Below are 17,221 nucleotides of genomic sequence, written 5' to 3' on the forward strand. Positions count from 1 at the left end.
AGAGAGTGAACATTCCACTTACTCTTCTTTGAATGCTAAACCCAATGTTCTGGGGGCCTCCCTTTACTAGAAAGCTCAGCTGGTACCTCCCTACTGACAGTACTTCCTAAGAGAAACTTCCTTACTCCTGTACCTCCCCTCAGTAGTCACGACTGGCTAGATTAGGGATGGCTACCTGACTCAAGGGTGAGCCATTAATCAGCTTTCCAGTGACAACTCAGTGTGAGAAATAAGCTGGAAAAATCCAAATCTTCCCCTTAGGAGTTTGAACTGGAGAACTTGAAGAGCTCAAGAAAGGTAGAAGCAGGGACAGAAAAATGTCCCACGTTGGAATCATGGCCAGGCAGAGGTACGTGTGAGTAGAATTTCAGATGGAGCAGAACGTACAAGTAAACAGAAGCATCAGTTGACAGATAAGGAGAATGGTCCAGAAATGCAGACAGAAGCTAAAATAATATGAGAAAGAGACCATGAGATCTGTGTGAAAGGAAAGCTGTGGAAAGTATTCAGCCCCTAGATATGACTCTATTCTTGATAGCTTCCCACTTCTACTCAATACATATCTTTACAATAAACTCCCCCGCTTTCATGAGCTTATTTGAACCAGCCTTTCCTTTGATATCAAAAAAGCCTGACCCTATCACTCTCCCGATCCTCACAGGCTGTATGATTATTTTTACCTGGGAAACCCCTTGGCTTCTTATAAAGGTGTGACTTCTAGTGACTGACACTGGCATGCTAGATTCCTCCAGAGGGATGGGCCAACCAGGTTCCAACTCTAGGTATGTTTGAAAACATACAAAACAATAGTTTAGTTCGAGTGAACAATGTCACTTTTTACTTGTGGACAATACAAAGCGTCCTGTGAAATTGCTGCAGCCACAGTCACAGTTCTGATCCCTTTTTACCACTTTTCTACCCACTGACCTGCACAGCCTAGCCTTGTGACTTATTTTAGCCAATGAAATAAAGCAGAAGTAGTAGAGCGCTAGCTTGAGAATAGGACTTAAAAGGCATTGCAAGCTTCCATATGTTCCTCTTGGGCTTCTGCCATCACTAGGAGAAGAACATGCCTCATGGCACTCACTGGTCCCAAGAGAATGAGAGATATGTGGAGCTGAGCAGCTACAGCCAATGCCTGCAGCCTGAGCAAAGCCATTGTAGCTGACCTGGGAGCAGGTTAATACATGCTTGTTACCACATGCACCTGAGATTCTGTGATTGGTATGTAATCATAGCTGATTAATAATATCTATCTTCTGCAGCTTTCTCTTTCCTTTGACTTTACACTTCCTCTTGATTTTGCCTTCCTTTCTGGCCACTCCTTCTCAGTCTTCTTCATGAGCCCCTCTTCTGTTACCCTTCAAATGTTGGTATTGCTCAAGCTTCTGGTCAAGGCCTCTATTTTTTCAATATACATTTGATACATTGATGAACTGCATAGGTGAGTTCAGTATCTTTTACAACCCAATGACTCTCAAATTTGTATCTTTGGTCCAGACTTCTCTTCTTTACATTAGATTCATATGTATTTATACAGATGCCTCTTGGTCACCTCCTTCTAAATGCTTTGCAGGCTTCTTGAAGTCAATGTATCAAGGGAAGTAATCATCACTTTCTCCATACCTCTACTTGTTCCTCCTTCTGTATCCTTTCTCAAGTGACTAGCACTATAATTTGCTTAGTTGTCCAAACCAGAAGCCAAATTTCACCTTGATTTTTTTTCTCTCTCATAGTTTTTCAGTTTACTGTGTACTCAGTCATGAACTGCACAGATTTCTGCTTCCTAAATGTCTCTCCTAACTGACCATGATTCTCCAGCCCTAGTATTCATGGTTGTAGATCAGGCCTCCATCCTCTCTGACCTGGCTCACGGGAATCCTTCCCTAAGTGGTCTCAGTGCTGCTAGTGTGGACCCCTCACCATCTATCCTCATCCTCTGGAGGTCCATTTCTGATGTTGCTGATATGAACTTTCTGGTGAGGTATATATGAACATGACAAATGTCTCCAATAGCTTCTTTCTATACCTTTCAGGATAAAGCCCAAACTTTTTAGCAAGGCATATAAATCACTTTCTAACTTGGCCTCCTCTGCTTTTTGCTGTAGTAATAAAAACCCAGTTTCTGTCCTCAACGCTGAAGGGAATAATGCTTACACGGAAAAGTACTTTGACTATAAGCAGTAAGAAAAGGGTGCTATCACCTAAAAGGGGCCATCTAATTCACGGACGGTAGAGGGAGAGGGAGAAGGTTTCCTTGATCCCCCAGTGTGAACCAAGGCCTGAAGGTAGGGAACACATCAGCCACAGCAAGGGGCGAATGAGCTGTGGGGAGGGACAAAGAGTGGCCCATGCAGAAGGAACTGTGTGGGCCAAGGTCTGTGCTTGAAGAACTAAAATAATCAGTCTGGTAGAGGATTAAGTATGGTGGTGCTAACTGGGACTTGTGGGTCTTTCTTATGAGCTGTATTAAGGAGCTTGGAGGCTCTTAAAGCAGCAATTAACAAGCAAGATTAAATTGTTGATCAAGCAAAATCACCTGTATAATTACTAGAAGAATTTCTATTTGGGGGATTCTTGGGACAAACTTGATTACGTCTCAGCTTTGTAGTTTTTTTCCGGATTGTGCAGTTGAGGTTACTTTAAAATGAATTTTTATTGACTCTCTGAACACAAAGGTGAAAGAAATCCCCAGAGGTCATTGAGATTTTTACCCCTGCCTTCAGGCAGAACCACACGTAAATCTTTCCAGACAGATGGGTGTTTGTTGGCAAAGGTATTCAGCCGCAAAGAAGTAATAGCTGCTTTTGTTGACAGATTTAGAGATGTTTTGCCAAACACTATCTTAAAATACTATGATTAGATGTAATTTTGCAAAAATGAGTCTATAATGGAGGTGATTCGCTTGCCGTATCAGCTTAGGAGTATCTTCTATTTACAGTTTATTAAATTTACATTTGATTAATTTACACTGAGTGCAAGCAGTTACTCCGTAATTATCTCTTTGCCTGCATCAGAATACATGCAACATTATGTTTGGAAAATTGTGAAGTCAGAAGATGTTAACATTGGAAATACCCATTAGTGATCTCTTTTACCTCCTTACCATCCAAACAAATGCTTTATGCATTTAGATTCATGAGGGGTTCTTCAACTCTGTATTTCCCACACATTCTAACACAAAATTTTATTTATCTTCCATTTCATAATTTAATAGCTAATCTGTCACAAGCAACAATTTTTGTTTGTTTGCTTAGTTCTGCTGAACCCACCGTCATTAGGCAAAACCATTATTTAAAAAATCTCTTTCAGGAAATCATATACATGGATATCCTATGAAGTTCTCATAAACAAGAGCTGTGTTTTCTTTGGTTGTTTATTCTTCAACTTTTCAAATATTTATTGCACACTTGAGACATTGTGGTGGATGGCACTTCAATATACATTTAACCCCAAATAATGTAAGTGACAGGTCAGCAAACGATAGCCTTTTGGCCAAATCCAACATGCTGCCTGTTTTTGTATGGCCTTTGAGCTAAGAATGATTTATGAAATGGCTGAAAACATTCAAAAGAAGAATACTGACATGTGACTGTTATATGAAATTCAAATTTCAGTGTCCATAAATAGTTTTATTGGAACATAACTATACTCATTCATTTACATATTGTCTGTGGCTGCTTTTGTAACACAAGGGCACGTTGAGTAGTTGCGGCAGGCACCGTATGGTCTGCCAAGCCTAAAATGTTTACTATCTTGCTCTTTCCAGAAAATGTTTGCTGATCCCTAGCCTAAGGTAATCATGGTAATCTCATTTCCTTTGTGAATGATTGGTTTGGGAATGAACATAAAAACCTAATCCTGGGAAAATGAATATCAGAGGTCTGAGGGGGCTTCTTGGAAAGGTTTCTTAGCTGCTCTTAAGGAGGCACAGGAAAAGATGGTTCCTTTCTTTCTTTGCTGTTGTTGCCCCTGGATAAGGAGCCTGAAGATGTGTGTGGCTGCCTTGTTGTGGCTATGATGGCTGTGGCTGTAAAGGCTCTGTACTGAAGGCATGGCCACCTCACTGAGTATGACAGCAGGGAGATGGGAAGAGCCAGATTTCTCATGCGAATATGAAGCCATTAACTGAGCCCTGGATCCCACTCTGCCTTTGAACTTCATGTTGTATGAGGTAACATGCTTGCTTCATGTTTAAGTCATTTTGAGGTAGGGGTGGAGGTAAATTTCTGTTCCTTGGTGCCAAAGCTTCCTACATGGACATCAACAATACACTAGCCACTGTGTCAGGTGTTGGGAATACAGTAATGCCAAAAATAATATAAAATAAAATGTTCCTGTTCTTCACTAGCTTAGTATAGTAGGGAGACTTTCTAGAAAAATAGGATAGGGAACGTTTAAGGCTCTCTTGAGGAATCAGGGTGAAGCTCACAGAAGTACTAATGCTTGATCTGAGATTTGAACGGTGATTTGGACCTCAGCAGGCCATTTTATAGGACACCAACAATCCAGGAAAAAGAAGAATATAGAAAAAGAAGCAGGACAGATGAAACAGTATGGTGTTTGGGGATAAGTAGAAGCAGTTCAGTATGGCTGAGATGCTGAGGATGGAAGAAGGGGCTCGAGTTTCCTTAGCATAGAACTTGGATGCGCTGCTGTAACAACGACTACTATCATTGCTGCTAGTACAGAAACAATTCTTACAACTATTTTAAAACTGTGACAGGTACACCTCATTTTATTGCACTTCACTTAATTTTGCTTCACAGATAATGCATTTTTTACAAACTGAAGCTTTCTGGTAACCCTGTGCTGAGTGAGTCTGTTGGCACCATTTTTCCAACAGCGTGTGCTCACTTTGCATCTCTGTGTCACATTTTGGTAATTATCACAATATTGCAAACCTTTTCGTGACTATTCTATCTGTTATAGTGGTCTGTGGTCAGTGATCTTTGATGTCACTACTGTAATTGTTTTGGGGTGCCACAAACCATGTCCACAGAAGATGAAGAATTGAATTGATAACTGTTGTGTGTGTTCTGACTGCTCTACTCACTGGTTGTTCCCCATCTCTCTCCATCTCCTCAGGTTTCCCTATTCCCAGAGACACAACAATATTCAAATTAGGCCAGTTGATAAACCTACAATGGCCTCTAAGTGTTTGAGTGAAAGGAAGTGTGGCACATCTTTCACTTTAAATCAAAAGCTAAAAATTATAAAGCTTAGTCAGGAAGGCATGTTAAAAGCAGAGAGAGGCTGACAGTAAGGCCTCTCCAAACAGTTAGCCAAACTGTGAATGCAAAAGAAAAGTTCTTGAAGGGAATTAAAAGTGCTACTCCAGGAAACACATAAATGATAAGAAAGTGAAACAGTCTTATTGCTTATATGGCAAAAGTTCTAGTGGTCTGGATAGAAGATCAATCCAACCACAACCTTCCCTTAAGCCAAAGCCTAATCCAGAGCAAAGCCCTAACTCTCTTCAGTTCTGTGAAGGCTGAGAGATGTGAGGGAGCTGCAGAAGAAAATTTGGAAGCCAACAGAGGTTGATTCATGGGATTTAAGGAAAGAAGCCTTCTCAGTAACATAAAAGTGCAAGATGAAGCAGCAAGTGCTGATGGAGAAGCTGCAACAATTTATCCAGAAGATCTACCTAAGATCATTGATGAAGGCGGCTACACTAAACAGCAGATTTTCAATGTAGATTAAACAGCCTTCTGTTGGAAGAAGATGCCATCTAGGACTTTCATATCTAGAGAGAAGTCAATACCTGGTTGCTTTTCTTTTTTCTCCTTTTGAGACGGAGTTTCACTCTTGTTGCCCATGTTGGAGTACAGTGGCACAATCTTGGGTCACTGCAACCTCTACCTCCGAGGTTCAAGCTATTCTTCCACCTCAGCCTCCCAAGTAGCTGGGATTACAGGCACCCACCACCACACCCAGCTAATTTTTTGTATTTTTAGTAGAGACGAGATTTCATTATGTTGGCCAGGCTGGTCTCAAACTCCTGACCTCAGGTGATCTGCCCACCTTGGCCTCCCAAAGTGCAGGGATTACAGGTGTGAGCCACTGCTCCAGGCCTGAGAAGTCAATACCTGGTTTCAGTGCTTCAAAGGAATGGCTGACTCTCTTGGTTAGGGGCTAATGCAACTCATAATTTTAAGTTGAAGCCAACATTCATTAAGCATTTCAAAACTCCTAGGGCCCTTAAGAATTATGCTAAATCTACTCTGCCTACGCTCCAGAAATGAAACAACAGAGCATGGATGACAGCACATCTGTTTAAAGACTGATTTACTGAATATTTGAAGCCTATTGTTGAGACCTATTGCTTCGAGAAAAAGATTCCTTTCAAAATATTACTGCTCATTTATAACGAGTCACCCAAGAGCTCTGATGGAGATGTACAAGAAGATGCATATTGTTTTCATGCCTGCTAACACAACATTCATTCTGCAGCCCATGGATCAAGGAGTAAATCTGACTTTCAAGTTTTATTATCTAAGAAATATATTCCATAGGCTAGAGCTGCCATACATGGTGATTCCTGTGATGGATCTGGGCAAAGTAAATTTAAAACCTTCTGGAAGGGATTTATTCTAGATGTTGTTAAGAACATTCACGTTTCATGGGAGGTCAAAATATCGACCTTACCAGGAGTTTGGAAAGTTGATTCCAACCATCATCAATGACTTTGAGGGGTTAGAGACTTCAGTGGCGGAAGTGGAGCCTAAAGACATGAGTAAACTGCTGCAATCTCATGTCAAAACTTTAATGGATAAATTATTTCTTCTGGATGAGCTAAGAAAGTGGTTTTGGGGATGGAATCTACTCCTGGTGAATCTACTCCTGGAATCACTCCTGTGAACATTGTTGAAATGATAACAAGGGATTTAGAATATTACACAAACTCAGTTGATAAAGCTGCAGCAGCATTTGAGAGGACTGACTCTAATTTTGAAAGGAATTCTACCGTAAGTAAAATGCTATCAAATAGCATCATATGCTATAGAGAAATCTTTCATAAATCAATATGGCAGACTTCATATTTGTCTTATTTTAAGAAATTGCCACAGCCACCTCAACCTTCAACAACCATCACCCTGATCAGGCAGCAGCCATCGACATTGAGGCCAGAGCCTCCACAATCAAAAAGATGATGACTTGATGAAGGCTCAGAAAATCATTAGCATTTTTAAGCAATAAAATATTTTTTTAACTAAGTTATGCACATTGTTTTCTTACACATAATGCTATTGTACACTTAATAGACTATAGTGTAGTGGGAACATAACTTTTATGTGCACTGGGAAACCAAAACATTTGTGTGACTCTTTATTGTGATATTTGCTTTTTTGTTCTGGTCTAGAACCAAACATGCAGTATCACTGAGGTATGTCTATATACTACTAATGTATTGGTATTAATAACCAATACTTAACCAATACATGATATCAACCAATACATTAATATCATTTATTGAGTACTTACTAGATTAGGCACTTTAAGTATATAATCTCATTTGATTCTTATCAGAGTTCTATGGGGAGAGTCCTGTAGTTATCCCAGTTCTAAAGATAATTAACCAAGGCAAAATGAAGTTAAAGGATTTGTCTAAAGTCACACAGCTAGTAAGTGTAGAAGTGGGAACAAATCTTTGGTCTTTCTGATTCAAAGCCAGTGTATTTGAATAAAGACCGTATGCATAAAGCCTTTGGGATCCTGTAAGATAGAGTTTGGTTATATCTTGTTGCATATTTCATATCCAGTGGATTCTATGACTCTTTCCCATAATACACAACCATTATTATGGCTTTCAGGAGCTACAATATATTTGAGTTTCAAAGATGTTTTTATCTTTTAAAAAATACGCATTTGGAAGTGAAGTGAATTATGGAAATTTCACACACACACGCACACACATACACATATATATGTGACTTAAAATGAAAATTTTCAATACCTAATTTATGAAATAAAATTCTGAAGTGCAAGGAGAAAGAAGACAATTGTAGAATTCAGAGGTAGTGGTAAATAGCTGGATCCAATGAAAAGCAGAGCAAAGACTGAGCTGTCAAATATCAGGGTGTCAAAGGCAATTAAGAAGAGTGGTTTCAAATAAGTGAGGCTGATGAGAAAGTGAAAAGGAAGAGGGAGAGTCTCTGGGGTCATATGGGAGAAAAGTGACTAAAAAAGGGGCCAGAAGAAAGGCAGTGGGAAATACAGGAGGTCACTTGTGGTTGGATCTGAAAAGCATGGGGGGCACTCGCAGATAGGGCAGAATCCAAGAGGGAGTGAAGGTGAAGTCTGTAGTTGTGTACAGCCATCTGGACTGTGGGTCAGATGGCCAGCATCCAAATCCCAGCTCAGCCACTGTACCGCCTAAGGAGGGTAACTAAATCTTTGAAGTCTTGTTTCCTCATCTGTAAAATGGAGATAAAAGTAGCACCTAACTTGTAGGGTGTTAGGAGGATAAATGCACTCATGTATGTTAAAAGTGCTTAACACAGTGCCAGACACACAGTAAAGTGTTCAATAACTTTACTGTTGATATTATTATTATCCTGTCAGGATGGTGCTGATCAATCTTCCAAGCTCCATGCACAGTCCTCTCCACAAGGCAGACTGGTGGTGCCTGTCCAGGATAGCCATTTAAAGTCATCTGTTGCATTAATGAATGGCTCTTACCCCTTAAATTGTTATCATTATTATTTTTTTGGTTGGACCACTTCTGCAGTTGATTTACCCATCCTCGTGCAAGAGTATACAGTGGTGAGAATTTTAATGCATGAGTGGTTTGGGCAACAGCCTCAAAATGTCTTATTTTTACTACGTATTATTATAGCATTACATTCATAGTCAGGGGTCAGCTGCTATTTCCTGAGGTTTATAACATGCCTGTTTTAATTAACATCAAGCTAAATTTTGGCATACAGGTGGTCAGCCCAGATGTGAATGTTATTTTTAAAAGTGCCTTATGGCTGTTAAATCTCTTTCTTTAAAATAGCAAAACATATATGGGTGTGTGTATGTGGTGGGGGAAGGGGGGGTGGAAAGCAGTAAAAATATGAAATACTGATTAGTTCAGGCCTTCTTTAGACAAGCTTCAATGACGAAAAGATTTCTTCAAAATTGTTAAAATATGCTTACATAGGCCACAAACTAATACATTGAATAGAAGCCAGAATAACAATAAAAATGAGGTGGCCACACACTGGATAGTTAAAAGAGAGTGTATGGAGGGTTGCATATGCACTCTGCAGTTTAGAAAAATAAGCACGGGGCCTGAATAATATGTCACAGGGATGCAGTTAGTAGAGGCGAGAGGCAGATACAAGGTTCCTAACTTCTAGAGGCAAAACAGGGCTCAAATCTTTAGTTTATCTAAATAGTATATCCTGGATATGTGCGTGTGAACACACAGCATACACATAAATACTTTGTCTTTCTCTCTTATACACACATATCACACATATACACACCACATACATATCATAAGCTTGGTCACTAATCGATGTTTGTTAATTTAGGAAAATTAATTTGCTGTCTCTGAACTTTATTATTTTGTTTTGCATCTAGCATGCTGATGGCCCATGCAAGTCATCATTGATACCCCCTTCTTTTTTATGCTTATGTCCAACCCATTGCCAAGGCCAGTTAATTTTACCTCCTCCATATTAATCAAACCTTTCCATTTCTCTGTCTCTACCACTGCTTTCTCTAAACTACTGCAATCTCAGTCTGGGCCACTGCAGTAGCCTCCAGCCTCGTCTGGCTACATCCACTCTTGCCTGCCTCCACATCTATTTTCCACACCCCTTCCAGGGTTATCTATTTGAAATGAAATTGAAATATATCACTACTTGGTTTAGGACACTTCAGTGGCCTTCCACTCATTGCTTTTGGGTAAAGACAAAACTCTTCACCATGGCCTTCAAAGTCTTGGCCCTCCTCTTTCTCCTACCATGACCTTCTGAATGTCTATGCCCTAAATAGAAATCGGATTTCTTCTATTCTCTTGTATTTCTCACATTCCCTACTAACACAGAGCCTTTGCACAGCCTGTCCTTTTTGCCTAAAATGATTTCCTCCTTTCTTTCTTCATTATACAATTAATTGGACCTAAAATTGCTTAAACTGGGGACAGAGTCTTCCTCTCTGCAGTGAAAAGGCCTATGCAAGTGCAAATAACTATGGGAGAAGGAGCATGCCGATTATTTGAAAGTATAAATGACATATCTTGGTTTTCTGACAGGGAGCCTATTTAGGTAGAGGAAGAAAAAAGTAGAATCACTGACTAACCATTATTTAAGGACATCAATGCCATAAAAATTACAAGTTATATGTATCTCTCTCTTCTCAGGATCCTATGTGGTCTATACTATGAGGTAAATGCTATTATCATCCCCATTCTATAGGAGAGGAAACTGAGGCTAGGAGAAGTTGAATAACTCAAGCACACTCAGTTCCTAACTAGTTGACCTGGACTCAAACACAAGTTCCATTTTATTCTAGAATTATAGCCCATTCCTGTTATCGCTCAGCTACCTCCATGTGCAAGAACAAAAATGTACAAGCATAGAGTTTTAGGCACCAGTGCTAATAACGATCAATATTCAATACAACTTCTAGTGTCTAGCCTTGCAAATAAATTGTTTTTCCAGTGTTAAAGGAACAAAGTCTAATAAAATTTGACCCACTGGCAGGGCATCGTCATTAGTCTCCAAAGTTTACTGTGTAACCGGAAATTGTTTCCAATGGAACTTCCCAATGGAAGCTTCTCTATCCTTGGATGATACTCTGGAAATACCAAAGTAAGCAAGTCCCACCCACAGAGAAGGTAACCCTGGCTCTCTTGCCATGTTTATGGCAAACATTCAGTGAGTCTGCTAGAATTAAATGGCAAAATTCATCACAACTAATTTCTATTTGTCATCTATTAAGCTACATTGTTTTGTCCTCAACGTCAGGTTAAATAATGAACCTCTTGCAATGGAGTAAATTAACTTCCACTTTATGTTCATGTCATTGTCAAATGGAAACATCACTTGCACAAATGAAAAAGATTCATTAGTAACACAAATGCACAAGCTCCACTCTAGTAAAAGATAAGAGCGATTGAGACCTTGTCATAGTGGGCTGTCGCTGAGCCTCTCATTATTTATGACGCCTGCTGTAGTCTTTGGAGATTATTTTCAGCAATGGCAATTAGCCCACCATGTATCAGGGGCAATTATAGGGCAGAGTCTGCCTCTGACAGGTATGCTGCCTTGGCTTCCAGGGGCTGTGATCTTTGAGAAATGCATTCTCATCTGCATGCTGCCAGGAGAGACTGGCATCCCTGCTTTCTCATCGGTGGAGGCTAGGGAAGGGAGCTATGCATGGCCAGCTACTCCTAAATGCTCAGCTGCCTGACATGAAAGGCCCTTCTTGATCACACTGCTACCTGATTCGGGAAAGTCACAGCCCTTGATCATAGATAGGACTAGGATAATCTGTCATTTCACCTGAATTTAATTCCTAGCTCGTCAGTCCAAACATTTCTCAGATGTTCAGATCCTGATTGTCTAAATGGTCATTTATTTGGGTCCTTTACTTCTCTTTACTGTTTCATTTGCCTTCATAGGCTATTTTATTACATGTTCACCCTTCAATTAGGAAGCAAATAAAAATAATGATAAAGCATTCACATATAGGTGTGAACATACATTTGTATTTCCTTTCTGAAAAGCAGGTTAGCAAAGAAGATCAAAAGCTTCAAACAAACAAACAAACAAAAAATTTAATCTAGGTATTTCACTTCTAAGAATTTATCCTATGGAGTCAAGTGTGAATGTGCACAAAGATTTAGCTACGAGTTATCTTTATATTAGAGTGCTTAAGACAGGGAGAGAATAACATAGGTTAACATATACCTCTTTTTGCAGTTTAATTTTTTAAACTTTTAATTTGTTATGGTTACATAATAATTGTATATCTTTATGGGGCACATGTAATGTTTTGATACACGCATAGGATGTGTAATGATCAAATCAAAGTAACTGGGGTATTTATCATCTCAAGCATTTATCATTTCTTTGTGTTCAGAACATTCCAATTCCACTCTCTTAGTTATTTAAAACTATACGAGAAATTATTGTGAACTATAGTCACCCTATTGTGCTACTGAATACTAGAATGCTAGATCTTATTCATTCTTTCTAACTGTATTTCTGTACCCATTATGGCTACTTCTTAGTTGCTGAGGTAGAAGTTTTCTTGAACACACAATTTTGGGTGGCTTCTCAGCCCACAGCGATTTCCCAGCTGGTTATGTTTATGCTAGCTCTCTTTCTTCTTCCTGGTAATGTTCTCTGCTTCCATTGGCCATGGGGGTGACCATGTGACCCAGACCTGGCCACTCACAGTATCTCTCTCTCTGGCCACAGAAATTGGTCCACTTTGGCCACCCACCCAAATCCCTCACTCAGATTTCCTCTCTGAAGTTTTCAGAAAATGAAGGTGGGATGGATGCATTCTGTTTCTAGTTTTATTTATAGAATTGTAAAGATGTGAGCTATCAGCTGTCCATTTGTTTTCAACCTTGTGGGGAAGGCATATAGTGACCAACGAAGCAACACCTTGAGTGGAGTATTTGCAAATGAAATATGTCTGACATAGTATCTCAGGCAGTGGCATTTATAAGGTCTGTGATTTAAATGAGCCACGCTGTTCCTTAATTCCTCTTGAAGTGGGAAATTGGAAATGATGGCATTCTCATCTTTCTTGAGAAGGTCCTCAGTTTATCCATATTGTAAAATGAACTCAACAATACCAATCTGTTTCCACCAAGGGGTGAAGCAAGGTTGCGTGAAATGAGAGTTCATCACATACTTTGAGATCCTGGACTGAAAAAAACATCTGAAGCTCTAAAGTGCAATTAGCACTTCCCTCTTTCTTTTCTTTTTTTCTTTTTGGCATAAAGTTTGAAAAAGTTACTTTAAAACGTTCTGTTAAATTGATTTTCAGGATCGTGAATGCTGAAAGATTGACAGCTCTGGGAAGAGCGCCATCTCTCAAGTGTGCATTTTACAAGGAGCAGTGAATTGAGATTTCCCTGCTATGAGGCCTCTGCTGAGGTGACGTGCCCAGCACTCAGCGCAGGAGGGAAGCGTTTCTGTGACTTCTGTAGCTTTTGCTCTATTCACCATTGATTCCAAGTTACTGTGACTTCACAGACATCTTCATGAATGTGAACTGAGTCACCTCCAACTTGTGCCGTCTGGGTCACTGAATGTGGTAACAAGGGAGAAATGGGAAGCAGGTCCAACTTACCTTCAACCTCAGCTGTCTGACTCAGGCAGAGATTGACTGCAAACACCAGAAACATAAACATAGCCCAGCTGGCAAAAGTAAAGGAGAAAGTGGAGTTTTATTGCAATTGGCCATCGTATGTTTACACAGGAAGCAAAGTACAACTGAAGCCCTAAGAGAAATCTAGGAAATGAAGGGCCTCTCTTTGTTTTTCAAACGTCCCCAGGTCTCTCTCATTATTGCTTTTCTCGGCTCCAACTCTCCTTTGCTTGTACACAGTCTGAATGGTCGCCTCAGCCTCACTCAGCCTCTACTTTCTCAGCCTCTACAAATCCCCTCAGACATCTAACTGATGAGGCTCTGTGTGTTTCTTGGTTTACATGAGAAAAATTCAGAGAGAGAGAGAGAAAGAGAGAGTGTGTAAGTACAGCTGATGGCTTGGTGAACCTATAGAATGGACTTCCTGGTCATTCCTAGTGTAATCCAGAGATGATCACAGCTGTGTGGGTAGGAGCAGGGTAGAAGGAGATGGTGGCAAATAGGCAGGACTTGGCATTACTAGTCCATTCTTCAGTTGATGGATGGCTTTGTAATATAGCAACTGATTAGGCTGAACTGCATGTCCCAGGATTCCAGAATCCCTTTCCTGATGTGTTCCCATTAGGGTAGGCTGCAGAAAGTTTCTTTTCATGAGATCTGGAGACTGGAGGTGAAGCAGTAGCCATTTTGCAGCTTCCACACACTGTCAGTTGTCTGTAGGCTCACCTCTTTGGCATGAGGCAGCAGCTAGGCAGGTCTGCATAGCTTCTCCAACTTTTGGGTTACGTGTGTGCCTATCTCCAAGATGAAGGGCTCTGGCCTCTGTAGGAAAAGCAGACCATCAAGGTCAGAGGCAGTGAGCACTGACATACGTTCCAGTGCATCCTTGTGAGCATCAGCTTATGCAGTGGCTTTCAGCTTCTTGCTCTCCTTTACTTTACATCCATCTTCCCTTTCCCTGGCCTGCCTTGCAGGCCCTAACCTCTAGTATAAGATGGGAAGACAACAGCCTTGAGAAACTGCTTAATCAGTGCCACAATTAAGTAAAGTCAAATCCCTGTAAGAAATCCTTTCATATGCTTGTATACATATCCCTTCTAGTAGTTCTGCCTCTCTGATTGAGTCCTGACAGATACAGTAGATCCTCAGCCCCTCACCTTGCTGACAGAGTGATTCCTTACTAGCAAGATGGTAAGTGATTCTGTCTTCTTTTTGGTTTCCAGATCCTCTGCTCAAACCTGTATTCTTTGGGTGGAAATTTCTTGTATTTTTGGTCTTCTTTGGATTACCCTCTACCTATAGGTACAGTAAATTAATTCACGCGAAGGTGTTAGCAGCTAGAAGACCATTGAGTGATTAGGGACAACCCCCCAAATGTCCTCCTAGCCTGCCTTTATCTCCTACTGCTCCTCTCTTGGCTCATGACAGTGCAGCTATGATTATCTTCTTCCAGAGTCTTGAATATGCCAATATGATTTCATATTTGCCACTTCTTCATGTACTGTTCCCTCTACCTGGAATGTTCCTTCTCTGCCTCATCACATGTCTTCTGTCTTCACTTTATCTTTAAGTCTTATTCAAAATGTACCTTTCTTGAAGGGGCCTTCCCAAATAACCACATATTACATTGAACCTGTGGAAGCATGAAAGTTATTTGGAGCATTGTCTTAAAAAGGAGCTAGAGGCTGTATTTGGGTTTGAAAGGAGAGTGTGCGGTGATTGATTAGCAATGTCTGCCATGGGTGTAGGGTATAGAGCTGTGGGATTGTTTCTGTGTATTTTTTCTCTTCAGCTTAAAGGAGCTTGCATTAACTAAAACCCCAAATTCTAGTGTTGCTGCTGACTTGCTATATGATCTTCACTTATTCATGTGACCAGTACCTAACCTACCTCACCAACAAGTCCCAACAGTTAGCTCATAGATCATCAGCACATGCAGGTAGTGGTGGGTGGGTGGGTGGGAGTGGAGGAGGGTGTCCAAAAGATAAATGTGAATATTCAATGACATTTGAAGTTCTTAAGGAAGCAAGACAATTTTAGTGCCTTATGTTTAGAAATTAAAAAGAAAAAGAAAAATCCACATGGAAATGACTCCTGGTTGCCCATTTTCTGAGGGAACTAAAAGGAAGGAGGAAAGAAAGGGGATATCTCACAGTGCAGGTTGTGCAGTTACTAACCAGCACTGTGAACTTTCAGCAAGTCCATCAACCTCTCAGGACATTGGTTTTCTGATCCGTAGCAGACATATTGCACTTACTCTAAGAGTCAGTCAAACTTTCTGTAATAAAAATGTTGGCAAGATGGAGAGATTCTGAAAGTGGTGAAATTAAAGGATAGGAAAGAGATTCTCTGGGGAAAATAGTGGACTTACTGGCTGCTGATGCAGGACTGTAGCATAGCTTTAGGGAAGGGGGGAGTCTTCAAATATCTTTCCCCTGATGTCTCTCACCAGTTTTGATCTGTGACTTCAAATTAGTGTGTGAATGACAAGACACTACAAAGAAACATTAGGTGTTTCTGCAGGCATCCTTTGTGTGTCCAGGGGAGGAGAGAGGGCAGAGCTGGGGATCGGCGTTGGTCCAGAGAGATACCACTGCCTGCCAACTGCCCCTTGGGGAGCTCAGCAGTAAGCTGGGGAGTTACATGACTCCAGGCCAGTCTGATCAATAAAGGGCATCCTTACTATAGCAACACAGCACAGTGGCGGGGCTGCTGTTGATCACGTGCCCCAGTCCCCCGACGCTGTGGAGTTTGGAGCAGGCAATTAGAACTTGGAGGCAGCTTCTCTCAAAGGTTGAAGAGCTGACAGATGAGCAAAGAGCTTTCCTGCTCCTCCATCCCAGTGTAGCCATGGAAAGCTTTTAGCTTACTCACCTTTGGTATTAGCCATTGTTGGGTTATATCAGAAAAATCACAGAAGTGGCTTGGGAATGAGGCTTAGCATGGAGAAGTCACCAAAAGAAGATAATTCTTTTAAATAATAGCAATAACAATAATCATAGTTAACTTTTATTGTCTGCGTGACTATTTGATTAATGTCTCCCCCTCTAGCCTGAAGTTTCCAGTAGTGAAGAGAAGAAAAGTATTTTCACACTCTTTTATATCCACTGTCTTGTGGCCATTCCATATTTACTGAATGAATGAGTCAACTGTTAATTGTGAGTTAGGCACCATTGGCATAGATCCTCTTGTTCAGTCCTGACAATAATCCTCTAAGGCAAAGACTGTTATTACCCCCATTTGATTGACAGAGAAAAAAGAGGCAGCAAGGGTTTTATAGTTATTAAAGCAGGGTTTCTTAACTCTGGCAACATTGTCATTTTTGGTCAGATAATTGTTGTGGGGGGCTGTCCTGTGCATTGTAGAATGTTTAGCAGCACCCCTTGCCTCTATTCACTTGAAGCCAGCAGCACAGCTTCCCCTCCCCATTTGTGACAGCAAGAAATGTCTCTAGATGTTGCCAAATGTCCCCTTGAGGGAGAAATAATCCCCACTTTTTAGTAGGAAAGTGGCACATCTTGCCTGCCCTTCACCGTGTGCATGAATGGTGATATGTGCAACATTTATTTTAGATGATGTGTTGCTCTGGTGCAGCTTAAGTGGGGGTCTTTTGTTAGGCTGCTTGAGTGTGTTTTTGTGTGTGTGAGCAGGAGATACTCAGCCAGGGGGCATATCATGTTTGGGCTCTGGGCTCATGGCACATCAGTGATAAACTGGGCAGGTCCCTCAGCCTGAAACCTGGAAGAAGGGAGAAGACTCCAGGGAGTCTGGGAGGTTCCTTGTGAGAATCAAATTAGGTCTGAGAGAAAATTGTATTGTCTGTCCTGGAATGATTTTTGAAGGCAGTCTAATATATGTAAACAGCAAAGACTTAGGAGACTTTTAGACTCTG

The sequence above is a fragment of the Gorilla gorilla genome, chromosome 4 (genome assembly GCF_029281585.2).
Source record: "Gorilla gorilla gorilla isolate KB3781 chromosome 4, NHGRI_mGorGor1-v2.1_pri, whole genome shotgun sequence".
Taxonomy (NCBI): domain Eukaryota; kingdom Metazoa; phylum Chordata; class Mammalia; order Primates; family Hominidae; genus Gorilla; species Gorilla gorilla.